This window comes from Amblyraja radiata, chromosome 4 (assembly GCF_010909765.2).
Source record: "Amblyraja radiata isolate CabotCenter1 chromosome 4, sAmbRad1.1.pri, whole genome shotgun sequence".
In the NCBI taxonomy this organism is placed as follows: Eukaryota; Metazoa; Chordata; class Chondrichthyes; order Rajiformes; family Rajidae; genus Amblyraja; species Amblyraja radiata.
In genome coordinates, this window is record NC_045959.1 from 75,698,060 (window position 1) to 75,725,868 (window position 27,809).

A 27,809-nucleotide genomic window follows, 5' to 3' on the forward strand; every position below is an offset into this window, starting at 1 on the left:
TCATTCGTGATAGACCTCCATGCTTCCACAAACAGGTGTAATCTCCCCCCTGTTAGTATAGATCCCCCACTTTTTATATGCTGGTAGGAACCAGACCCACCTACCTCCATGGTTATGAGTGTTTCTTCGTTTGACGATGTGTTGTCTGATGTACTGCTGGTTGGGGGTGGCGCATTTTCCATGGGGTCCGCTCTGGGCCCTGGCCTAAAACAGGCTTTTGGGGATGATATGCGGTCACCAGTCCCATGAGGCTGACGTCGACTGGTGGACGCGGTGGGGTACTGCCGTCTGGGTCTTGTGGATCTGCTCGTTCCGGGGCCTGCCCTCATGAGGCCAAATGTTTTGGACTCTTCTTCCAGGTCCTTCACTTTTTTAGAAAGGTCCTTACCAAAGAGCAGGATTTGTGGCTCTGAGGCCGATGTTTTGCACAATCCTGCAAATTTCGGGTTGAGGGCAGGTCTTATTATCTCCTTATGGAGGTTGTTTATCTCGTATTGGGTGTTGCACAGCAGAGCTAATGTATCTTGCTGGTTTGTGGTCTTATCCACCCCATCCGCGGAACGAGCATAAGAAGTAATGGCTGACGTCAGGAGCCTGAGAATACACTATGATTTTAATTCTTGGTTGCGGATGTTCTGCCCAACATAAACCCCCAGATTTGGCTGTTGACTGTCGGTACGTTGAGCGAAGCGCAGTTTTCTGGGGCCGAATACAGCTCTAGTGCCTCATTGACTACCTGCTCTTGTAGGGCTTTGAAGGACAGGTAGTCTATGCTGGCCGCCAGTTTTGGCTCTAATGGCCGTCCTGCTCGTGGTGCAGCCACGTAGTGGTTGACCACACCCAGCACCTCTTCCTGGTCCTGTACCCCAAGCGTACTCCCGACATCTTCGGCCAGTGACCCCTCTTCTTGACCAGCCCAGCCCTGGTCGCCAACGCTGCCTTCGGCTGAGGGAGAAGCGATGGCAGTGCTTTGTAAGGCACTGTGGCGCGAGTGCCTGAACTCCCTTGGCGAGGCTGCTCCAGCTCCCGAAGCAAGTCTCGCTGGAGCATTTGCTCCACGAGCCGTTCCATGCGGCTCAGGCGGCTGTGTCTGCCGCTCTCGGGTGGCGAGACGTCCTCGTCGGAGATGTCAGACGTTACATAGAAACATAGAAATTAGGTGCAGGAGTAGGCCATTCGGCCCTTCGAGCCTGCACCGCCATTCAATATGATCATGGCTGATCATCCAACTCAGTATCCCGTACCTGCCTTCTCTCCATACCCTCTGATCCCCTTAGCCACAAGGGCCACATCTAACTCCCTCTTAAATATAGCCAATGAACTGGCCTCGACTACCCTCTGTGGCAGGGAGTTCCAGAGATTCACCACTCTCTGTGTGAAAAAAGTTCTTCTCATCTCGGTTTTAAAGGATTTCCCCCTTATCCTTAAGCTGTGACCCCTTGTCCTGGACTTCCCCAACATCGGGAGCAATCTTCCTGCATCTAGCCTGTCCAACCCCTTAAGAATTTTGTAAGTTTCTATAAGATCTCCTCTCAATCTCCTAAATTCTAGAGAGTATAAACCAAGTCTATCCAGTCTTTCTTCATAAGACAGTCCTGACATCCCAGGAATCAGTCTGGTGAACCTTCTCTGCACTCCCTCTATGGCAATAATGTCCTTCCTCAGATTTGGAGACCAAAACTGTACGCAATACTCCAGGTGTGGTCTCACCAAGACCCTGTACAACTGCAGTAGAACGTCCCTGCTCCTATACTCAAATCCTTTTGCTATGAGAGCTAACATACCATTCGCTTTCTTCACTGCCTGCTGCACCTGCATGCCCACTTTCAATGACTGGTGTACCATGACACCCAGGTCTCGCTGCATCTCCCCTTTTCCTAGTCGGCCACCATTTAGATAATAGTCTGCTTTCCTGATTTTGCCACCAAAATGGAGAACCTCACATTTACCCACATTATACTGCATCTGCCAAACATTTGCCCACTCACCCAGCCTATCCAAGTCACCTTGCAGTCTCCTAGCATCCTCCTCACAGCTAACACTGCCCCCCAGCTTAGTGTCATCCGCAAACTTGGAGATATTGCCTTCAATTCCCTCATCCAGATCATTAATATATATTGTAAATAGCTGGGGTCCCAGCACTGAGCCTTGCGGTACCCCACTAGTCACTGCCTGCCATTGTGAAAAGGACCCGTTTACTCCTACTCTTTGTTTCCTGTTTGCCAGCCAGTTCTCTATCCACATCAATACTGAACCCCCAATGCCGTGTGCTTTAAGTTTGTAAACTAATCTCTTATGTGGGACCTTGTCGAAAGCCTTCTGGAAGTCCAGATACACCACAACCACTGGTACTCCCCTATCCACGCTACTAGTTACATCCTCGAAAAATTCTATAAGATTCGTCAGACATGATTTAACTTTTGTAAATCCATGCTGACTTTGTCCAATGTTACCGGCCAGTTTGTCTTCCGTGTTGATTTACTTCCAGCCCGCTGCTCAGGCTGCGCTAGCGGTACTGGGCTCGGCTCGGTGTCAGAAATAGCGGACCGCAGCGTGTGCGGTCCTGCCGCCTCTCGCCCCCCACTGATGGAACGCTCCTCTGTTGGAGTCGAACAGGAGGCGGTCTTTTTTGCTTGCCTTGCTTTGCTCAATTTTCACAGTTGTCTCGACCTGGTGTAGACAAAGCAAAGCAACGTTTTTGAATACGACCTCAGAATAAACTGACCTGACGGTCCGTCTTTTTTAAGCTTGTAGCGGGAGCGCCCTGTACTCCCGTTCGTCGCTGTTGCACTGCGTGAACGCTCATGTCGCGCATGCGTGCTGGACGGGCTCTTCACGTAGTCACTCACGTGACTACGAAGTAAAATTGAAATGTTCTAGTTTTTCTAGTGTTTCTAGGACTGCTGTTCAATACCAGTCAGTTTCCATTACCTCAATCAAATATCTTCTGACCAATATCCTCATACTGTTTTGAGTAATCACAACTGATTGAAATCTTACTGCCAAGGGTTTAGCACAACATCATTTTAATTTTTTAATAAATGTTATTGGATTAAAATTTCAAGGACTACAGGAAAGTTAGGGGCATGGGGCACACAATTTATTAACGACAGTTTCCAATTCAAAAGCTTTATGTAAACACCTGTCAAAATATAAAATGAAAGTATGTATAAATCAATAATATAAATCTTATCTCTTTTAAATCATTGTGTTCATTTGGTGTGTAATCATTTGTTAATTTTCATTGTATGCAGAAAGAAAAAAATAATGAGTACAAATATGACATCTTTGAGATATCTGGTCTATTTTAAAGGGTTGGCTGGTAGTCCATTTATTAATGATTTTCTGCTACTAATGGGGAAAAAAATCCATTAATCTTTGAGTATGATCATTTATAGGTGTTTACCGTTAAAATGGCAGCCTGCCAAGTTGCATGAACTTCTATTGAATGTCACTGATAGCATTTATATGCAGTAAAGCAAGCCAATTCTCCTGCTCCTTGCATGGTCTAACATAAATTTTATTCCTATAATTGCCCCAGGGTGAGCTCAATTTATACAGTGCAGATCAACGATTGTATCCAAAATGTTTTTATTTATATAGCTCATTTAATCACAAAATAAACTTGCCTATCCAGCCAGAAAATTAATGTAGGATCCACTGCCACCTCTGTCCATTCTAACTCCAACGTCAGTTCACTGAAGCCATAGAGTGAAATTTGGAGTGAAATACAGTATTTAACTAGTTAATGCATTCAGGCAAAATTCCTTTCACCATGATGCTGATGATGACCATGAATGGACCATGAATTACATAGAAAATTATCTGAATTTGTTATAGTCTGATCTCCATTGTTTTGATTGCTTGAAAGATAAGCATGGAAATAGGGCCTTCATCCCGCTGAGTCTATCCAGACTACCAATAACCTGTTCTCACTGGTTCACACTTTCGCATCCACTCCCTCTTTACTAGGGGCAATTCACAGAAAGCAATTAACCGGCAAACCTGCATGTCTTTGGTCCATGGGAGGAAACCAGAGCACCCAGAGTAAACCCACATGGTCACAGGGAAAACATCCATACAGGTAGCATACAAGGTCAACATTGAACCTGGGTCTCTGGACCTGGGAATCAGCAGCTTTACCAGGTATTTGGTAGTTTTTGGAGATATTACATTAAGGTGCTGTTTGTGGAGCTATACCTTCAAAAGCCATTGTTGGAATTCATTATTTCATAATGTTGGGGTAGAACATTTCAATTTGGGATGTGTAAAGAGTGGTGAAGCACGTGGATATCAAAATAGATTTGGAAGTCAGATAAAAGACATATCTAAATAACCTAATTTATCTAACTATCAGCATTAATCTCAAACATTTCTTTCAGCATTTACCTAATCAAGAGGTTGTTGTGTTTATTGTATGAGATCAGAAGTTGTAATCAGATAAGGGGACTACAGTCTGCAAGGCAAATGAGGATCTCAACAATTACAGGTGTGACATTCTTATATGCCTTATTTCTATTTCATTAGATTTCAATTTAATTGGTTATTTGTATGGAAAAGCATACGCTTAACATAACTCACCTCGCCGCCTCACCGGGCCTGCCGAACCTCGCCGCCCCACTGACCATCCGCCCACCGGGACCTCCCACGCTTCGCCTGCTGACTCGGACTCCACTACCCGCGGACTTCCACCATTGATTCCACCGACCCTCGTCATTCCAGCAGCCCGCAGCCATCGCCTTACATGCAGCCTGGACAGCACCGGGCCTAAAGCTTCCACGCTGCAAACTCCCACTCCCCTGGGTTTGACTGCGCTGGGTCCTAGTGCCAGTCAACCCTGGTAACCTCAATGGTTGTTCCACTGGGTCTTCCCCATCCCCTCAAACCATGTGACCCCAGCTCTTCCCCACCCACACTACAGTCCTCATACCCCCCTCCTCCCTGACCACCCCTCAGCCCCCCCCCCCCCCCCCACCATACAGCACCTCGGCCTCAGTCTACTCACCTGCCTTCATCTGGCCCCAACCCCCATCCCTGCCGTGTGTTCACCATCCCCCCTGACCTCCTCCTCTCAGATACCGAACGGTCTGTCCTCAGCAGAGGCCTCACCTTTGTCCCCCTTCGTCCCCACCTCAATGAGTTCCACGCCCACCACGATTTGGAGCTCTTCTACCGTCGCCTCCGCCTCACAGCGTTCTTCCATGGGAAGGAGTCATGGCCCCCCATTGATGATCCCTTTTCCCGTCTCCAATGGACCCCCTCCTCTTGTACCCCCCTCATGGCCATCTTCCAGCTTTAGACCTCTTTATTTTAAACTGCCGGCGGGACATCAACCGCCTCAACTTCTCCACTCCCCTGTCTCACTCTAACCTCTCCCCCCCTGAACGTACAGCCATCCACTCACTCCGCAACAACCTAGATTGGGTTATCAAACCCGCCGTCAAGGGGGGTGCCGTGGTAGTTTGGCGCATTAATCTCTACAAGGCTGATGCCACGCGCCAACTATCAGACACCTCCTCCTACTTATCCCTGGACCATGACCCCACAGACGAGCACCAGGCCACTATCTCGAGCACCATCACTGACTTCATCAACTCCGGTTCCCTGCCCCCCCAAGCCTCCAACCTCATCGTTCCCCAGCCCCGCACGGCCCGTTTTACCTTCTCCCCAGAAATCCACAAACCTGACTGTCCTGGTAGACCTATTGTCTCTGCCTGTTCGTGACCTACCGAACTTATTTCCACATACCTCGACTCCATCCTATCCCCCATAGTTAAATCCCTCCCTACGTTCAAGACACCTCAGACACTCTCCGCCGTCTCCGGGAATTCCGTTCTCTAGGCCCCCATCCCCTCACCATGGACGTCCAGTCACTCTACACCTCCATCCCCCACCAGGAGGGTCTCAAAGCCCTCTGTTTCTTCCTCGACCAGAGAACCAACCAATCTCCGTCTACAGATACGCTCCTCCGCCTAGCGGAGCTGGTCCTTACCCTTAATAACTTTTCATTTGACTCCTCCCATTTCCTCCAAATACAAGGCATAGCTTTGGGCACGCGCATGGGCCTTAGCTATGCCTGTCTCTTTGTAGGGTACATTGAACAATCCTTGTTTGAGACCCATCCCCGACCTTTACCTCCGCTACATCGATAACTGCCACATGTGATTTTTTCTATTACAAATCTCAAATTGTGGAGTACAGAGACAAATAAATAAATGATGGGCCTTTGAACCAAACATTATGGAAGGCACTGTATATACCTGATAATTCCGGTATTTATATCCCTTAGTCCATTCAGTAAAAACACAGACTAGAATATTTTAAATCATCCTTTATTTCACCATGGTGACCAGGTTTCTCTGTACCACCCTGGGAAGTTCTCCCAATTGATCAACAGTGGGAGGTAATTAAACTTTGGGCAGTAATTCCAGACCAATAACTACAGTATCACATGGTTTTACAGGTGGGGACAATTTTTCCACCCAATTACAATCATACACAGGATAATACATCTTAGCCAATCACAATAGCATCGAACATCACATGTTTTCAAAGAAAAATAATGTCACCGTAAAGAAAGCGAAATTTCAGACTTCCGGTGGCGCTATGGAGTAGGAGAGACTCGCGCCAACTAGCTCCGTGAAAAAAAACGAAAAAACGGGGGGAAAAGACAGATCCTACCTGCAGAAAACGGCACCGATTGTTTTGCAGTAAGCCCGTGACGTCATCAGGCGCGCGACACCGGCAGTATGTCGACTCAGCATACTCCCCCCCACAAGACAAAAAACGGCAAGACTAAAGAGGTAGGCCCAACCGAAGCCTCGGCCTCAGGTTTAACAGCATCCCGAGAAGACATCTCAAAGAAGAAGAAAAAGACTGAGTTGGAAGAATTAAAAACGTTTCTTAAGGAGGAACTTAAAAATCTTAGACAGAACTTTAAAGAGGAGCTGACATCTTTTAAAAAAGAAATTCAAGAACAAATTAAAGAAGATGTTACAGAGATTGTACACAAAGTCCTTGAAGACTGGAAATTAGATATGGAAAGAAATATGACTCAAAATGTTGAAGAAGTAAATGAAAAACTGAATATGATGGAATCCAGATTTGATTCTAAACTTTGAACCTATCTTCCAGACATTAAACCAACACCACAAGATTGTAAAAGAACTTGAGGAACTTGCTGAGACAAGCACCGCAACTACAAAACAACTCATCACTGAGAACCAACGCCTATCAAAGTTATTGCGTCAAATAACCGAAAAATGTACAGACTTGGAGGGACGACAGAGGCGTCAGAACTTAAGAATCGTGGGCATCCAGGAAGGCAGAGAGGGGACTCGTGACCCCCGTGAATTTGCTGCAGATGTACTGAAAACTATTTTGAACCTGGACCAGGCGCCATTACTTGCCCGAGCGCACAGAGTGCCGAGACGTCCCCCAAAGGTGGGCGACCCTCCAAGAACAATGATAGTAAAGGTCCAATATGACCATGTATTGGATGACATGATGAGGAAAATTGGCAAAAGCAGAAATCTTGTATATGAAGGAGACAAGATTAGCGTATTCAGAGATTATCCTGTGGAAGTTGCTAAGAAAAGGGCATTGTTCACAGAAACAAGAAGAATACTGAAGAACATAAAGAATCTGAGATATGGACTGTTATACCCCGCAACACTAAGAGTTAGTTACGAGAAGAAGGAATACTTCTTCATCAAGTATACGGAAGCATTTGAATTTGCCAAGAACATCAAAGACAAGATCGAAGATTGAAAAATATTCAACACTTAACACCTACCTGGATACTGCTATCTCGCAGAGAAGATATGGAACTCTAAACTTTAAACTATTATATTTAAGAGTTGCCTAAAATTCGCAATAAGAATTGGGTAAATATCCTGCAACGGATATATAATATTTACATTTTAGTACTAACTTCTAACAACTATTAATAATCAAGAATACTAACTAACACTAACTATTGATAATAAGATTATTTAGATTATTTAAGAATTAACTAAAAGTATGAAATATAAGTAAAGTGTGATTCAGGTATTTTATAATGAGAAATGTATGGTGGCTCTCTCTCTGATGTTTTTGTTTTTGATTATTCTTTGATAAATGTTTATATTATACAAAACTAACATTTCAATTTGAGACTACTAATTATACCATTAATGGAATATAATCATTATTTCTTTACCCCCCATAAATTGTTTGCATCGAATTGGAAACTTTCCTTTCAAGGAAAGTACGGAGCTAGTATTTTTATAAACCAAAAGCTACGGAAGTCCATAGATGCTTAGCCACATTAGGGTGGCTATCACTAACTGCACTAATTGTAGTTGTAGTTGCTTTTCTTTTTTACTTTCCACACTTTACTAACCCAATTTGCTATCACTTTTTTTTATCTTATATCATATTATATTTTGTATTTGGAATGGAATTGCATATTTTATTTAAGGAGATATGTTCGGATGGAAAACAGACGTGACCTAAAATTCATCTACCTGATGTTCAAGTATAAGGTAGGGTTGAGTGTGCTGAATCATCTGCTCTACCACTTAATCACAAGATGCAAGACATGAATATAAAAATTGGGGGTGAGGGAATTAAATTCTGTAGTTGGAATGTTAAGGGAATTAATGAACCTATCAAGAGAGGCAAAGTGTTAGCTCATTTAAAATCATTGAAAACAGATATAATATTTCTCCAGGAGACACATCTTAAAAAGGAAGCACAACACAGATTGAAAGCAAAATGGATTGCTAAAGCGTACCACTCTTCATTCTCACATAAATCTAGAGGTGTTGCAATATTAATTCGTAAAGGTATACCCTTTAAACATATATCAACGATAGAAGACATTGAAGGCAGATATATTGTAATAATAGGGGAGTTATACTTAAAAAAGTGACTCTCCTCAATGTGTATGGACCAAATTTTGATAGCCCTCTGTTTTTTAAGAGAATTCTTAACAATATCCCGGAATGTACACAACAAAACTTAATAATCGGTGGAGATTTAAATTGTACATTGGATGCTTGTTTGGATAGATCATCAACTCAAAGAAAACTAAAATCTCGATCAAGTGAATTTTTAAATTCATACATTAATACTACTAATATTAAGGACGTTTGGAGAATTGAAAATCCATCGGGCCGAGAATATTCATTTTACTCACCAGTACATAAAACTTACTCAAGGATAGACTATTTTTTAGTAGATTCAAAACTTATCCCATTTACCTATAACTCACAATATCATAACATCATAATCTCAGACCACGCTCCATTAACATTTATGATCAAAGTAAACGGAATGGCAGAGACACAGTCACAATGGAGATTTAATCCCCAAATCTTAAAAGATAAGTTATGTAATGAATACCTAGTAAAACAGATTAAAATGTTTTTTGAGGCTAACGATAGCCCTGAAATCTCTGCTTCCTTCTTTGGGAAACATTTAAAGCATTTGTACGAGGAGCATTAATTTCTTCCCAATCATTTTTTAATAAAGAGAATAGGGCCAAACAACAGAAACTGGAAATGGAAATAAAGCAATTAGACACAGAAAATGCAGCAGCACCATCCACGATAAAACACAATAAAATTGCAGTATTGAAATATAAATTAAACAAGATATATTCAGACCAAGTTATAAAACTTTATCAACATACAAAACAATTAAATTTTGAATTTGGTGATAAACCACAAAAACTATTAGCGCGTCAACTTCGCAAATTGGATGGGGAAAAAACAATATACAAAATTAGAACAGACAAGGGAGAAACATTAACACTGCCTAAAGATATTAATGATAGATTTCTACAATACTACCAAACATTGTATTCATCTAAAATAACAGAACAATCAACGGGAATGGAAACATTTTTACAGAATTGTAAGTTTGCGGGTCTAGATCAGAAAGAGAGAGAATTGCTAGGGGCTGAAATTACGATAAAAGACATCGAAGAGTCAATCAAATCTTTAAAAAACGGAAAGTCTGCAGGACCCGATGGTCTAAATTCTGAATTTTATAAAAAAAATTATGATTTGCTTTCCCCACGCCTACAGACAATGTACAAATACGCATATACTCAACAGAAACTCCCAGAAACTCTAAATGAATCTACAATCATACTCATACCAAAAACGGACAAGGATCTTGAAGACCCAGGTTCATACAGAGCTATAGCCCTCTTAAATACTGATCAGAAAATATTAACTAAAATTCTATCTAATAGATTGAGGTTAGTGATCAGCAAATTAATACATCCCGACCAAACATGGTTTATCCCCAAACGGTATTCATTTTATAATCTGAGATGATTATTTAATATTATATACTCCAATAGAATCCCTAACGTAGAGCTTGCAATTATCTCGTTAGATGCTGAAAAAGCATTTGACCAGGTAGAATGGCCATATTTATTTTCGGTGATGGAAAAATTTCAACTAGGAGAGAAGTACTGTACATGGGTTAAATTGTTATATTCTAATCCAACAGCTAGAATATTAACAAACAATATGTTATCAACTAAATTTAATCTCTCTAGAGGCTGTAGACAAGGATGCTCACTATCCCCACTATTATTTGCTCTTGCAATCGAACCCCTAGCAGAAAGCGTTAGAAACCATCCAGGAATATTTGGATACAATACTAGAGACACAAGGAATAAAATCTCCTTATATGCAGATGATGTACTAATATATATTACAAAATTAGAAACTAGTATTCCAAACCTATTAAATCTAATAACTCAATTTGGTCAGTTTTCGGGATATAGAATTAATTGGAATAAAAGCGAAATCATGCCAATAACAAAATTCAATTTACATACAATACTACAATCCCCTTTTAAAATAGTTAAAGATAAATTTAAATACTTAGGAATCTATGTAACCAAGACATATACCTCTTTATTTAAACTAAATTTCCCACCCTTACTGAATAAACTACATAAGAATATTCAATACTTGAAAACACTCCCCATTTCTATGCTTGGGAGAATTAATGCTATAAAAATGATTTTTTTTACCGCAACTGCTGTACCTACTTCAATTAATTCCGATATATATCCCAAAAACTTTTTTCAAAAAAGTCGACTCCATCGTTACAAGTTTTGTCTGGGATTATAAGAATCATAGAATAAGTAAAATACATTTATGTAAGTCAAAGATAAATGGAGGTTTGGCTTTGCCAAATTTCTTATTTTATTTTTGGGCAGTCCATATTAAAAACATGAATTTCTGGCTGGAAGAAATGGATCAACAACCAGATTGGTTAATGATGGAAAAGGAAGACTGTCTACCCTTTAAAATTGGACCGATCATATTCGCTCCCACAAAACTGCACAAAAAAACCTATAAAGAAAACCCCATAATACATAGTGGAATACGAATTTGGAAACAAATAAAAAAAGATTTAAAATTGAATAATATACCACTCTGCCTTCCCATTGTAAATAATCCTTTATTCAAATCATCCTTTATGGACAAAGGTTTCACACAATGGAAAAATTATGGAATCAAAAATATAGGACATCTTTATGGGAAAGGTACTTTTCTTTCATTTCAAGAGTTACAACAGAATTATGGACTGCACTCAAATAATTTCTTCAGATATCTACAAATTAGAGATTATGTTAAATCTAATACACAAGTCTACAGGAATAGGGAATCAGAAATTCTTGATGAATGTTTGAACAAGCATCCTAATACTGAAAAACTAATAGCTTATATTTATAACACCCTACTAAACAACGAGGTACCACCGACCGAACCATATAGATACAAATGGGAAAATGAAATAGGTCACCCTATCACGAAAGATATGTGGGACGAAAGTTTACAACAAATACATCAATGTATTTATTAAATGCCAGACATACTTTAATACAATTCAAGGTCTTACATAGACTACACTACTCTAAAATAAAACTAAATAGAATCTTCCCACAAATCTCTCCTATTTGTGATAAATGTCTACATCTAGAGGCTAATTTAACACATACGTTTGCAAACTGTATAAAACTTAAACATTTCTGGACTGATATTTTTGAAATAACTTCAGAAGTTATTAATACAAAACTGGACCCAGACACAAAATTAATAATACTTGGAATATCAGAACAAAGCTTAACACTCACAACAAACCAAAGAAATTTCCTCAACTACAGTATAATAACCGGGAAAAAATTAATATTAAAATTTTGGAAAGGCCCTACAACCCCCACAATTAAAATGTGGATTACGGAAATGTCGGAGACCCTATACTTAGAAAGAATTAGACTTGTCTTAATGGACAAACAAGATCTTTTCCATAAAATTTGGGCTCCATTCATTAACTATCTGAAGGGATAGATTGGAACAGCACGAGGACCCAACAGAAACTTGAACTCAGGACCAGATGAAAAGCTATACTTTATAACCTACGAACCTATCTCCATTGATGTATTACAGGTAACCCATTCCACCTCCCTTGTTTTTCTGTTGTGTTTAAAAAAAAAAAAATTATTTGTAACTTTCTACCCTCTCTTTCTCCCTCTTTCTATAAAAAATAAAAACACTAGAAGCAGAAGTAATTGATAATGGAAAATTTTAATAATGTATGACTGATGTATATGAAAAGTGTTTTTACTATAATATGTAACTACATTTTATAATATGTCTACTTCTAATAAATAAATAAATAAATAAATAAAAGAAAGCGAAATTTAACTTCTAACTTCAATCAGCCCATGATCCTCAAAAACAGAATACTTAACCCTAGAGTATCCCCAGTTCTGCATATTCTCATTCCCCCCTTTTGTCATTCAATGAAACTCCCCATGTTCTTACTTATTTCTATCCTTCCCAGTTGTTTAAACACTTCCTGCACCCTATCAACCTACTCAGTCTTTCTTCATCACACACTTCATCCTGTCTTACCAATAACATTCTCGGAGCACCTATCACCATGACATTGCAGTGCACCTCCTTCACATAGGTGATAGATTACATCGGCATACTCTGTTTTTCACAGACACGATGGCTTTCAATGTCCCAAGATAGGCGAACAACAGCGGTATGTCCAACTGCCTCAACTCCTAGAAAGGGATTTATTAAAAGAAAGAAGAGGGTAGATCTCTCAATGCCCTGGTTAACTATAAAATATAGTTAGTCATTTCCATTGGCATGTGATGAAAGTGAACAGCCTTTGGAGTATTCTGAATCCATGGGGTTCTTAGTCGATGGCCATATACAATCTCTGCTGGACTCAACCGAGCCTTCCCTGCTGGGGTGGTGCACATCTGGAATAGCGCCACAGGGAGTAGTTCAAGCCAATTGGTCCCTGGTTCAGTCTGTAATTTGTCGAGTTTGTTTTTCAATGTTTGATTGGCTCGTTCTGAGTCCAGCAGCCTGTGGCCGATAGGCACAATGTAATTGCTGTTGGATGCCCATCTGAATGCAAAATTCTTTGGTCACCTTTCCCACAAAATGAGGGCCATTATCCGCTCAGACCAGTTGGATTTCCATACCTGGATACAATTTCTTTCATAAGTACTTTAACAACCGTAAAAGCTTTGTTGTCCACGGTAGGATAAACCTTAATCCATTTACTAAAATCATCAATAATAACTAATACATATTTATAATACTGACATCTTTTAGCAATGTTACAAAATTTTGAGATTTTAAAAATCAAGTGCAATTTATCCCATCCGATAAAGCATAAAAAGAAGTTTAATCTGACACCTAATTCACTTTCATATCTTCAGTATTAAAAAAGTTATGGCCATTTTCATATTCGGAAATTAGCATTGTGTTCCCTATTGCTTTTCCATTGACTTAACACAAAAGCTGTGATCGAGGGCAGTCAAAAGCCCATAACTTTCTTAAAAATTAAGAGAACTGAATGAACTGTTCAGTTATTTATAGATTGAAGCATTCTGAAACAAATATTAAACATCTTACTTGGATGATCTGAAATTAAAGCATGTAATTAGTTAGTTACCTAATTGTAGCTGATTACAAAATTGACCGTTGTGAGTGAAAGTAATAAACACCCAGACTGCCTTGAAAATTCAAAAATGTGATATTCTCAAGATCAGAACTTTAATATTATTGTATTATATGCTGTAAGTCCGTAACAGATAGGTAAATAAATTACAATTTCTAGCAATAGACCAAGTCTTTATGGAGAAGGTCAGTTGCTAACGGGTACATTGGCATATCATAATCAGTAGCATCATCATACTCCTCAGATTGTAACCAATAAGCAACTGTACACCTTGTCTTTCCTCAACTTTTCAATTTTGGCATTGTAAACTACAAGTTTTTGCTCTTCAAACCACGCATGACATGCCTTTCTGCCTACTACTTTCCCATTAAGAATGTCCTGTAGATCATCACATTTGGAGTAGTTCAAATTCGGATAATCTCTACGGATGCTGCCTAAATCAGTCTCTTTTGCTGGGCATTTGGATTGACAATTTTGCATTTCTTCTTCAGAGACATCTGTTTAAAATGTAAAGGAAAAAAAATACTGAACAGCATTAACAGAAACAAGTTATTATTTGCAGTTTTAGAAAAAAGGTAGGAATGATAAAGTTAAACGCTAAAACAAATAGTAAATACCCAACAAAAAATTCATATTCATCAGTGTCATCAAATCAATTAAATTCTTCTAATCAATTCATCTAATTGAATTACTAGATCTAAACATCTATCCATTTCTTAAGAAAAGGATTTTTTTTTTTAATAGCCTAAGTATCCAAATAACAAACTAATCCCAATTCACACAAGAATTCACAATATAACATGATTTTTAAATCTCACGTCAATTTATATGCCAGATGGAAGGAATTTAATGTTTAATTCCCATAAATTAATCTAGAAACATCCAATCTCAATATAATCAAAATTATTATGTTTTGCACAATACATGTGACTAAAACTGTTGTGAATATTTAGAATAAAAATATTGACTATGGATAGACAATTACACAAAATATAGACTATTTAGATGCTCTTATGACTTGATTGTCCAAAAAAAATGAGGATTTAAATCATTTTGCGAGTGGGTGTTTCTGGAATGCGATCGATTGGAACGTTGCCGCTGCCGTGAATTTAAACCCCATATCGGCAGGAAAGACATGGCTGTCCCAAATAACATTTTAGGGGTCCCAAATAAAATTTTCGCATCGTAAAATTAGATTAAAGCCACCCCAAGAAGCAAGATTACATGTGAAATAGACGACTTCACATGTAATTGTCCTGATATTACGATCCGTCACGTTGTAGGCATTGTTCGAAGTCGCTTTTTACTTTAATCCAACTATTAAATTGTCCAGCGATTTTTTAATTAATAAAACCGGGAACGGAAGTCCGAATGATTTTTCTTCATCGATTAGCAGCCCGAAGAAATCCCTCTACGACAAGCGATACAAACCTGCATTTTAATTCCGCCCTCCCCCCCCCCCCAAAGGCGCCAGAGTCACGCACACGGCCAGTGGCAGAACTGCAGCGCTGCTGAAGATAGGTTTTGTAACATCGCTACATCTTTCCAACTCAATGTAGTCCATCTGGAGGGTCTCAAAGGGACCCATGGGTAAGAAGGTTCTCTCTTTTCAGCAGGCTATACCTTTCCCGGGGTTATATTGCTGACAGGTCAGACAACGACTACTAATCCCCTGAGCCAGAGTCTGCAACTTTGGATGCCACCATGTATCTAAAAGCGTATCACCAGTTGCTCGGGCACCACAGTGAGTTGCAAAGTATATATTGTGGCGGTTCCTGGGAAGTAGGCTACTCTCTGGTTCACCCCCCTCGGCACTTAATGGACTGGTCCGGGGGCGGGGCCCAGCTACGAGTATAATAGGAGCGGCAGTTGGTGTGGCAGTTGGTCTTCAGTCTCCCACTGAAGCAGAGAGTTGTGTGCTGTACTAATTAAAGCCTTTACAGAATTCACCTGGATCCTCGCCGTCGTTCCGGGCTTTCCACGCACCCGCTACAATATATTCAATAACCCACATCGCGAGTTCATCTAACATACATGTTTGCCCTGCCGGGATAACTCATAATCTTGACATGCAATCAACTTTACAACCGAGCTATTTCCACATTTCTATATCTTGGCCAGGACCATCCTCTAGCAATGTTACAAAATTTTGAGATTTTAAAAATCAAGTCTGCAATTTATCCCATCAGATAAAGCATAAAAAGAAGTTTAATTTGACACCTAATTCACTTTCATATCTCAAGTATTAAAAAAGTTATGGCCATTTTCATACTCGGAAATTAGCATCTTGTTCCCTATTGATTTTCTATGGACATAACAAAAAAGCTGTGATCGTGGACAGTCAAAAGCCCGTAACTTTCTGAAAAATTAAGAGAACTGAATGAAATTTTCAGTTATCATAGATTGAAGCATTCCGAAACAAATATAAAACAATCTTACTTGGATGACCTGAAATTAAAGCATATAATTAGTTAGTTACCCAATTGTAGCTAATTCCAAACTTCAATTACTAGATCTAAACATCTATCCATTTCTTAAGAAAAGATGAACATTTTTAAATAGCCAAATAACATTCACAAAGAATTCACAATAAAACATGATTTTAAAATCTCATTTACATTAATTTATAGGCCAAATGGAAGGAATTTAGTGTTCAATTGCTGTAAATTAATGGCCATTTAAATCAGCTTTCGAGTGGGATCCTGTGGAACGCGCTGGTTTAGAATGTTCCCATTGCGGTAGATTTGTACCCCAAATGCCCAGAAAAATACTGCGGGATTTAATGGGGCCCCAAATTAGCTACTCGAAACATAAAACTTTATATAAAGGGATCTTAAGAAGCTCTTTTTAATGTAAAAATAAACAACCTACCTTCCGTTGTCCCCTGTATGAGATCCGGCCCGTGGTCGGCGGTCGCGTGTTTGGAGGATAATCTTTAACCTACTATAATAATTAAATAAATCCTTAAATGTAAAAATAGCTCCAGCGAACAAACCTCCAAGCGATTTTTCGTCAGCAACTAAGTAGGCTGAACAACCTCGATTTGAACAGCCTAGGGAAAATCGCGGTTTTAAACCCGCCCCCCTCTCAACGGCGCCAAAATCGCACACACGGGCTTGGACAGATCTACAGCGACGCTTAAGGTAGGTTTTGCAACATACCTACATCCTCCTGTAATCTAATGACATCTTGGATGGTTGGCATTGGTCTTTTCAAGGGAGACTTGTCTTTGTCTATGCTTTTAGTCTGCCTCATCCTTTTAGGTACCACTTTGGAACACTTCCTTAGCCATTAGGTCGGCACGTGATTTCCGATGTCTACTGGGGTTTGGCCCGTAGTATGGGCCGTACAGTTTATAATGGAAATATCTTTTGGCAACAAAAGGGCTTGTAACAGGTCTGATATCAATTTCTGGTGGGATGTCTGTGTTCCTGCTGAAGTCAAGAATCCCCAATTTTTCCACAACTGACCTAAAGCATATCTGGAGTCAGTATAAACATTTATTCTCAAGTCCTTCCCTAAGATGCAGGCTCATATCAGGGCAAACAGTTCGGCATGTTGGGTAGAGGAAGGTGTTTCAAAGGCCGCCGCCTCCACATTATTGCCATTCTGATCTATGATTGCGTATCCTGAAAATCTTTCATCTAAAGATCCAATTGATGCACTCACATCTACATACAGAGTTAAGTCAGGGTTTATCATGGGAATATCTGTCAAATCTTCCCGAACAAAGGTATCTTCTTTAATCACAAATAGGCAGTCCTGTCCTGACAGCTTGTTTCTCCAGTGGCTCGGCAAGAAAGGATGCCGGATTGATGGTGGTACAATACTTAAATTGCAAACTTGCCTGCTGCTTCAGCGGGCACTGTCATATAGAGGGCAGTGTTACATTTTCTGGGGAGCTACTTGGGTTAATCTGGACGCATCCTACCTGAGTAGAGTCTTCTGCCCACACCTGTGGGTCCACATACTCTGTTGCCTCACTCCCCAGATGATGGTGTAGCTGCGTAGTAACCGTCCTTGGTGACTGATAAAATTGAACAGTACAATTATTAGGCAATTCTTGTTCATGGCTCGTGTTTGGATCCACCGGGCTGATTGCTTGAAAAAACCATAGCCCCTAAATCCTTTGCATGAGATGGGAAGTTCACTTTCTTTGTTATATGCGGGGCAACCTCACAGTCCAGCTTCCACAATTCTGAAGGCACCTCAGCATACTCTGCTGTTCCCTGTGGTGATTACACACTGATGCTGTACTGCCTTGTTCCAGTATGTTACTTTGACTGGCATATCTGTCCTTGAAATCCGTATAATCTCTGACTCTTGTCGGATTTGGGGAGGTTGTGAGTGGACTGAATGGATGACATGGATGCCCCTGTATCCACCATGAATGTACACTGTTTTCCCGCAACTTGTAATGCCAGAATAGGTTCCTTGTCAATGTAACACCCGTTCACCACTAAGTTGGCTAGTCAGCATTGAGGAAATGGATTAGCCTGGGAGAAGTCTGTGTACCTCCCTTGTCCTCGATCTCCTTGCCAACCTCCCCTTTGTTCTTGTTGATAACCCCCTCCCGCTGGATACAATTAAAGTAGCATTTAACTGCACAGGCCATTTGGCTCTGAGAATTGTCAGTCCAGTCCATATTGTTAGTTGTATTGCCTCTGCGACAGTAGCTGGGAGACAATGTACTAGGATAGCACAGTACTCGGGTGAATTCTGACCGTCTCGACACCTAGCATCCCCCGACTGACTGCCATATATCTTGAAAATCTCTCCAAAAATTCTTCTGCCCCCTCTCCTTTCCTGGGTTTAGTATCCAGAATCTTGGAGATATCAATAGGTTTTTGCAGAGTGGTAGTGAGGGCGGTAAGGATTGCTTACTCTCTTGCTTCATTTTGAGCGTTGATTAACCAGCGCGTCTTGGGTTCGGAACCCCAAGTTCTCTCCTGCACTTGACCATCAGTACGGATTCTACTTTCCCATTCACTCAAATCCTCATCGTCTCTCTCTGTGAGACTAAAGCCAACCATGGAATTTCAAAACCCCTTCTGTTTTACACGTTTCGTATGAGCACATTCCTTCTTAAGTACATCCACAGATTTGGCCACTCACCCCTCCGTGAGTTCTACTCCTAGTTTTAAAGCATTATCCTGCCAGCTGGCTAACATGGTAGCTTCTTATTTTGATCGTGCTGTCTGCAAAGATCAATAAGCCCCTTTGCAACAGCATTTCCATTACGTTCCCAAATTATGCTCCGAGCTTCTTTTACCCCTTCCAGGGTTCTAGCTCCTCCCAATGGCCACAATTCACTCCCTAATCTCTTCACCGGATAATCCTCAAAATTGTTTTGATTTATCAGGATATTTATCACATAAAGTTATTAATGGGTTCCTGGGATCGGTCGTAGCATCAACACAATTTCCCATTTCGGCCAAAGATTCCCACACAACAATTAGATTCCACAATGCAAGATTTTCACACACAAAATAAATTCCACAAGGCCCCCCCACAAAACTCAGAGTTTTTTAGAACAACAAAAGTTAACAATGCTAGAACAAAATCATACAAACTCTAATAAAAGTATTTGATTTCAATACTAAATCTAAAGAATCTGAGTGTGCCGCTTTAAGTGAAAGCACTGGACCCTAGCAGAATTCTTATCAGCAAAGGAATGCCGTTATCAGAAAAATGTTGTATCCTCCTTACTTCTTCAATTTTAAAGCAAAATCACATGAACTTAAACGAAAGCATAAGCAAACTTAAGCAAAAATATAATCAAACTTAAGCAAAAACATCAGTCACGATATACTAAATTAAACCACACAAACTTAAACAACAAACATTCAATAAAACACTTTGATTTAACAGAATTTAGAGCAGAAAACTTTTGATCGCAGTCGTGAAATACCGCAGACTCCCCTTCTCAACCTTTTACACGGTACAAGCTCTCAAAGTAAGTTATCAATCTTACTTATCCTGACTTTCTATCTCAGCGCTGATTTTAAAGTAATTTGTCAAATTATTACTTTAGCCCGAAACTTATTTCCAACTACCTCAATACTGAATTGTTTCCTCAGCTGAACCCTTTTATCAATATACCCAACCCAATATCAGTATTCTTCAGACTACTAACCACAGTCTCTTCGGGAAACGTCTCGAAGGCCAGTGAATTGCCCAGCAGCTGGATCAGCGAACCAGAGGAAAACCGATGGAGTAAAATCACTCTTCGGGAGCTCAATTCCTAGATTCCCTCACCCGATGACTCAACCCTTTTACCGTAAACCTGCGAGGGCCTCCTCTGCGATCCCGGACGAGCCCCCAAATGATAATTCCGGTATTTATATCCCTTAGACCGTTCAGTGAAAACACTGACTAGAATACTAGAATCACCCTTTATTTCATCATGGTGACCAAGTTTCTCTGTACCGCCCTGGGAAGCCCACCCAGTGGATCACGGAGAAACACATGGGTTCAAACAAAGGAATAAGCATATATATATGGTGGACAATATATATGGACAACTTACAATGGACAGTAATTCTAGACCAATAACTACAGTATCACATGGTTATGCAGGTGGGGGACAATCATTCCACCCATTTACAATCATACACAGTATAATACATCTTAGCCAATCACAATAGCATCGAACTTCAATGTTTTCCAAGAAAAATGATGTCACGGTAAAGAAAGCGAAACTTAATTTCTAACTTCAATCAGCCCTTGATCCTCAAAAACAGAATACATAACCCTTTAAACCTAGAGTATCCCCAGTTCTGCATATTCTCATACCTCATGTCTCACACTGTCCTGACTTCCAAGTATACTGTTGCATCATTACCATATCTGACTCCAAGTCATGGTACTCCGAACCAATGTCTTCATGAGAAGGACTGTTGGTACAAGATAACATAACACCACCTTCTAAGGGATGAAGAATCGGCAATAAATGCTGGCTTCGCCAATGATGCCATGGGAAATGGGCAGAATTTCTAGCCAAACCACCTCAACTGAAATTACCATCTGCGGTCCCTCAACATCCATGGGTTGGATTTGAGGACCTTTTTCAATGGACTTTTGGATCCAGCAGCATACTCTCAGGTTTGACTGGACTTCTGACAGTGCACAGGTGAGGGCCTTCTCAAGGCTTTTCACAATGCAGAAACGTTAGGAGACGAACTTTGCCAACAGTAAAAGTTCCAATTTATTAAACTTTTTAAAAAAAAATTATGACATTCAGAGGCGCACACTGTAAAAATTATTTTTAAAATGTGATTGATTGAAAGAAAACAATGGCTAAAATAGAAAGCTAAAAAATACATAAAACAGTTAAAAAATAAATAAAAATAAAGTAGAACAAAATAATGTTAAGAAGTAAGTTAACTTTCCCTTTGCCTATTAAATCATTCTCCAAAATGTGGTAGCCCAATGATGGAGCAAACCTTTTGACCTTCTAAATCTGTTAGTGAATTACAGACTTTATGCTTGTTTGTGCATACACATAAGCCCAGGATTTAATGCAGCTTCAGCAGTTGAACATCTACATTATCCAGCAAGATCCAGCACATTATATAACTAATACAAAGTCAATACAAATACAAGTCAATATTTTGTAGACATCATCCTCTGAGTCACACAGACTACATAAGCATACTTTGGGGGATTTCAAGTTAAATGGAAACTTTCATCCAATCAGTCTAATTCCATGTGTAGGAAGGAACTGCAGATGCTGGTTTAAACTGAAGATAGGCACAAAATGCTGGAGTAACTCAGTGGGACAGGCAGCATCTCCGGAGAGAAGGAATGTGTGATGTTCAGATCGAGACCCTTCTTCAGACATCTCTTCTCTCCAGAGATGCTGCCTGTCCTGCTGAGTTACTCCAACATTTTTGTTTCAATCTTCAGTGTAACCCCATGGTCAATTTCACTGGAATGATAAATGGGGTGAGAGATTGCAACCTTCATGTGGTCCGCCCTGTTTCGACCAAGGCAATCAACCTGGTGTGCACAATCAAATAAGATCAAATAGAACAAGTTGTCCTACAACTTTAGGCTGTGCACGCCATACGCAAGAAGAAGAAGGTGGATAAATGACTGAAAGGTTTTAGATGATTGAATCTTTTTCCTCACATTTGTTTCCTAACAAGTTCATTCCTTTAAGTAGTTTCTTTTTAGCACTATTTTGTGTGACTAATAGCTGAAGTTTACCTTGTTTGATAAATCTTTCCCTTAAATTATGCATTATACAAATATGTATTGAGCATAATTGTTTTTCCTTGTAAAAAGACAGAAGCACATTTACTGAAAGTATCATATCAGGAATCAAGTTGTCATTGTGTACCTAATATCTGAATGTAAATTAGGAAGCATAAGTTATGGAATCCATTAACTACCCACAGAATGAAGCCCAGCAGGCATTGCTAAATATGCATTTGGAAATGAAATCTATTCACATCCATTAGTCTAAAGAATAAAGTACAATATTGTTAAAGTGAGTTTGTTTTCTTTCTTACTTGATGATTATAAATATTTTATCCAATGCTTCCTTGGCATTAACAGCTTATTGATAGAAATAACCTTCTAGGAGTTTTCCAGGATACATCATGGAAGTTATCTCTGCATCACCCCACCACAGAAAATAGATTCTGAAAGAAATATCAGATCTCCACCCACCCAATCATCTAAACCCAATTGCAGTAAAACCCCAGTTGGAGTCTTCAATCTAAGAAACTAGGATCTGGGACAACACCTGAATCTCCTTCGAGCACATTAGAGTGCCACACTCAGAAACATCGAGTGTATTTAGTGGCAACACAGACTGGATCTTGCAATTAATCACAAAATATTACATACCAAATTTCAAGATAATCGTACAGAATAACATTCTGAAAATCCGTCCATCCAATGCATTACTGTTGTTGCATTTTGACTCACTATAGCTAAATATGACTGCTCGATCACACTCCGATCACAGTAAACACATAATAAATATGTATGGTTGAGGTGTCTTGTGCAGAATTGTACCTAGCTGATTAAAACCCACCCTTGTTCCCAGAGATGCATTATCTGACAACAGGAAGAAAGTAGCAGATGACATTGTCCAGCATTTCTCAGAAGCAAATGAATGGCATCTATATGCACATCTCTTTTTGTCCTTGATTATACTATTCATCGCCAACAGAAGCAGGCAGAATAACCTTCTGGAAGAAAAAAATGGGATAAACTAGTGATGAATGGAGCCTGCAATGAATTACTCCAAGTGAAGAGTTAGAATCTGAGTGTATAATATCTTCACAAATGCATGGAAATGGGCCCATTTGCCTTCCGAGTCCACAATGACCATTAATCATCCGTTCACACTACTTTTATGTTTTTACTACTTAAAGATAGCAGAGTCAGGGGATATGGTGAGAAGGCAGGAACAGGGTACTGAATGTGGATGATCAGCCATGATCACAGTGAATGGCGGTGCTGGCTCGAAGGGCCGAATAGCCTACTCCTGCACCTATCATCTATTGTCTATTATCTCACTTTCTTATACACTCCCTACACACTCGGGAGAATTTTACAGAGGCCAATTAACCTATAAACCCACACATCTTTGGGACGTGGGAGGAAACCGGAGCACCTGGAGGGAACCCACAGGGAGAATGTGCAAACTCCACAAAGACAGCACCTGAGGTCAGGATCAAACCCGGGACTCTGGTGCAACACATGAGGAATGCAGCGTATATAATCAAGGACCTCATTCACCCCAGTCATTGATTCCCTCTACACCCTTTTCCCCTCAGCTGAAAATACAGATGATTAATAGCACGTACGTAGAGATTCAGGAACAGTTTCTTCCCCTCTGTTATCGGACCACTGAACGGTCCTCCTATAAGCTTGGGTGCAACCTACTTTTTCAAACAACCTCAATCTTATACACCGGCAAGACCAAACGCAGACTGGGCAATCGTTTCATGGAACACCTTCGCTCAGCCCGTGTGAAGCAACCTGATCTCCCGGTTGCTAAATGCTTTAATTCTCCTTCCCATTCCTACACAGACCTTTCTGTCCTCGGTCTCCTCCATTGTCAGAGTGAGGCTCAAAGCAAATTGGAGGAACAGCATCTCATATTTCGCTTGGGCAGCTTACAGCCCAGTGGTATGAATGTTGATTTCTCTTCAGGTAGGCCCGGCATTCCCTCTCTCTCTATCCCTCCCCCACCCACGTCGCACTAGCTTCTCATTTTCACCCAACAAACAGCTTATGTTTCCTTTATCATCGTTACTTTTTTGCATATGTTTCATTCATTGTTCTTTATCTCTCCACATCACCATCTATATCTCTCATTTCCCTTATCCCTAACTAGTCTGAATAAGGGTCTCGCCCCGAAACGTCACCCATTCCTTCTCTCCAGAGATACTGCCTGTCCCGCTGAGTTACTCCAGCTTTTTGTGTCTATTTCCAATATCTCCAATGTTTTGCTTTTGCCATTACGATTTATTCTGTGTTTTGTACTTCCCACTAAACTTTTAACAGATTTATGATTATTTTTATTTTCACCTCAGTACATCTCTCACTTTCACATTTTCTCTGTGAAATCTATTGATGTAATTTCGCTTGATATTTTATTTCCAATTATCTTATTCAAAACACTTAAGGTCATTTTGTTTAAAATGCCTTTGATGATTCTATCTGTTTCTTCATTCTTAATGATCAACATTATGATTTTACGTATGCTGCTTTGGAGATGTGCAGTGAATAATTTCCTTTGAAATATTTGCTCAATTTGCTCTTTTATTTCATCAACAGCTTTCAAAAAGACATATTTTGCCCCTGGTCCTTGAGATTATGAAACCCAGTTTACAAAATTGAAAAGCATATCATAAGGGCTCGATTAAATCAAAGTCAAATGGTAATGATGACCCGGTATGAAATTTTAATGAAGTTTGAGTTCTGTGTAGCATTGGGCTCCACAAAATTGTGTTTTGTGAGACAGTACACCGTAGATTCATATATCTTTCTGAGATTTAAAATAAATCTAATATTTGCACTTCCACAGGCTAGAATATTGAATACTACATTATCCTGCACTTGGCCTTTGTGTTATCTATGACTGCAGTGGGCATTTATAGCAGATCATTTTGGACACAATTTTTAGTACCTTATTTGATGGTTGCCAAAAGATTAAGCTTGATCATGCTGGTGGGTAGCCGGTAGTCTATAGAGATCATTGGCTAGCTGCAGTGAGTGTAATATTGCATTCCTGACTGCATCTGTGCACTGCAGTGCAGAACTATAAAACATGCAAGAGTCAATGCAAGTACATCTGACCCACCATTGAATCCTGGAAGGTTCCATAACGTCCAGATTTGTTCCCTCAGCTGGTATATCTAACTCTGTCCTTTAAAAAGGTCAGCAAAGATAAATGATATGCTTTTCTTTTGCTTTCTTTTATTTGATGTCACTGTGTTAACCAACTTACGTCAGTTAACCCTTCTAGGTTAAGCAGTTAATACCTGTCGACTGTTCCAATTCACTGGGCAGTAGTGGTGGTATGACCTTTACTTTATTGGCAACCACACACAATGGGTGGTGCAGCTGTGAGCTAGCCTGAGGTGTGGAGGTGACTGTGAGGCATTGACTGTAGCCAACACCAATTCATCCAATGCAGTAGTTGTCAGCGAACTTACAGCAAGAGGCCTTGTAGGTTTAGAGGACGCTCTCATTAATGTAGTGCCAGCAAAATCCAAATGGGAAAGAAAACCACAGAGCAACTCCAGTAGGGACTCAATGCCTTCCAGGCCTGAATGAAGAATATTCAGGTATAATTGAGGGTTGCCTGTCGTGAAAAGGGAACCCAGTGGGATGCCTCTTTGATTTGTTTAAATCATTTGTTTAAATCATTCCTCAGGCCAATTTCTTTGGAGTCTGACACAAGGAAGGAAATTATTGCAGTGTTTATGCCTCTAGGCCTTGGTTTGATTTTATTTATAGAAACTACCATCTCAATCCAGAAGAAACCCCTAGAAAAATAGAACATTCACTGCAACGGGGTGAAATTGGGACAATGGAACATCATTTTGATGTCAAAAGTGAAAATGCCTCAAAATCTCCAGCATTATTTTCCGGTTGTTATTGTCCATGCAACACAAGGCATAAAACATTCCAATAGGTTTGTCCTTTCCTTGATTGCAATTAACATTCTTAGTAAGAGATAGATGTTTTTTGTTCTGAAGCCTCAGCAACCAGGAACACATATTGGGAATACAAGAATTGTGCCTTGGACACTGAGCAGCAGAATCATTTGTTTGAAAATATTACCCATGTGCACACTTTTATAATTGAACTACACCAAGTGCAGACCTGTTGGGTCTGTTTCCCCAACGACGTTTGCGGGGGGGGGGGGGCTGCGGCATTACACTCACACTAACCACCCCTCAAACACACAGGTGGGGGGAGGGGGGGAGAGGGAGACGGGGTGGGGAGAGGGGAGGGTGAGAAGAGGGGAGGGAGGGGAGAGGAGGAGGAGGAAACGGGAGAGATTTGGGAGGGAAAGGAGAGTGGGTTAGGGGGTGAGAGAGGTGGATGGGGAGAGAGGTGTGGGGGTGAAGGGGGGGTGGGGAGGGAGGGGAGGAGGGAGGGAGGGGGAGAGGGGTGGGGGAGAGAGGGGAAAGAGTGGGGAGGGAGAGTGGGGGGGAGGGGGGGAGAGAAGTGGAAGAGTGGGGAGGGAGGGGTAGGGGGAGTGATGGAAGAGGGACAGAGGGGTAGGGGGAAGGGGTGGGGGGAGAGGGGAGGGAGGGGGAGAGTGAGGGGTGGGGGAGGAGAGGGAGAGGGAGAGGGAGAGGGGTGGGGTAAGGGGGAGTGGTTGAAGAGGGACAGAGAGGGGTGAGGAGAGGGAGAGGAGAGAGGGGTGAGGAGAGGGAGAGGAGAGAGGGGTGGGGGAGGGGGAGGAGAGAGGGATGGGGAGGGGAGAGGTGTGGGGGAGGGGGAAAGGGATGGGGAGGGAGGGGAGGAGAGAGATGGGGTAGGGGAGGGAGGGGGAAGAGTGTGGAGGGAGGGGGAGAGGGGTGGAGGGAGAGAGGGGAGGGAGGGGGAAGGGAGGGTGAGGGAGAGGGGTGGGGGAGAGAGAGGGGTGGGGAGAGGGGTGGGGAGAGGGAGAGTGGAAGAGTGAGGAGGGAGGGGTAGGGGGAGTGGTGGAAGAGGGACAGAGGGGTAGGGGAAGGGAGCGAGAGGAGAGAGGGAAGGAGGTGGGGTAGAGAGTGAAGGGGGGTGGGGGAGAGAGAGGGATGGGTGGGAGAGGGAGAGGGGTGAGAAGAGGGAAACATAGAAATAAAGTGCAGGAGTAGGCCATTCGGCCCTTCGAGCCTGCACCGCCATTCAATATGATCATGGCTGATCATCCAACTCAGTATCCTGTACCTGCCTTCTCTCCATACCCCCTGATCCCTTTAGCCACAGGGGCCACATCTAACTCCCTCTTAAATATAGCCAATGAACTGGCCTCAACTACCTACTGTGGCAGAGAAATCCAGAGATTCACCACTCTCTGTGTGAAAAATGTTTTTCTCATCTCGGTCCTAAAAGACTTCCCCCTTATCCTTAAACTGTGACGTCTTGTTCTGGACTTCCCCAACATCGGGAACAATCTTCCTGCATCTAGCCTGTCCAACCCCTTAAGAATTTTGTACGTTTCTATAAGATCCCCCCTCAATCTTCTAAATTCTAGCGAGTACAAGCCGAGTCTATCCAGTCTTTCTTCATATGAAAGTCCTGACATCCCAGGAATCAGTCTGGTGAACCTTCTCTGTACTCCCTCT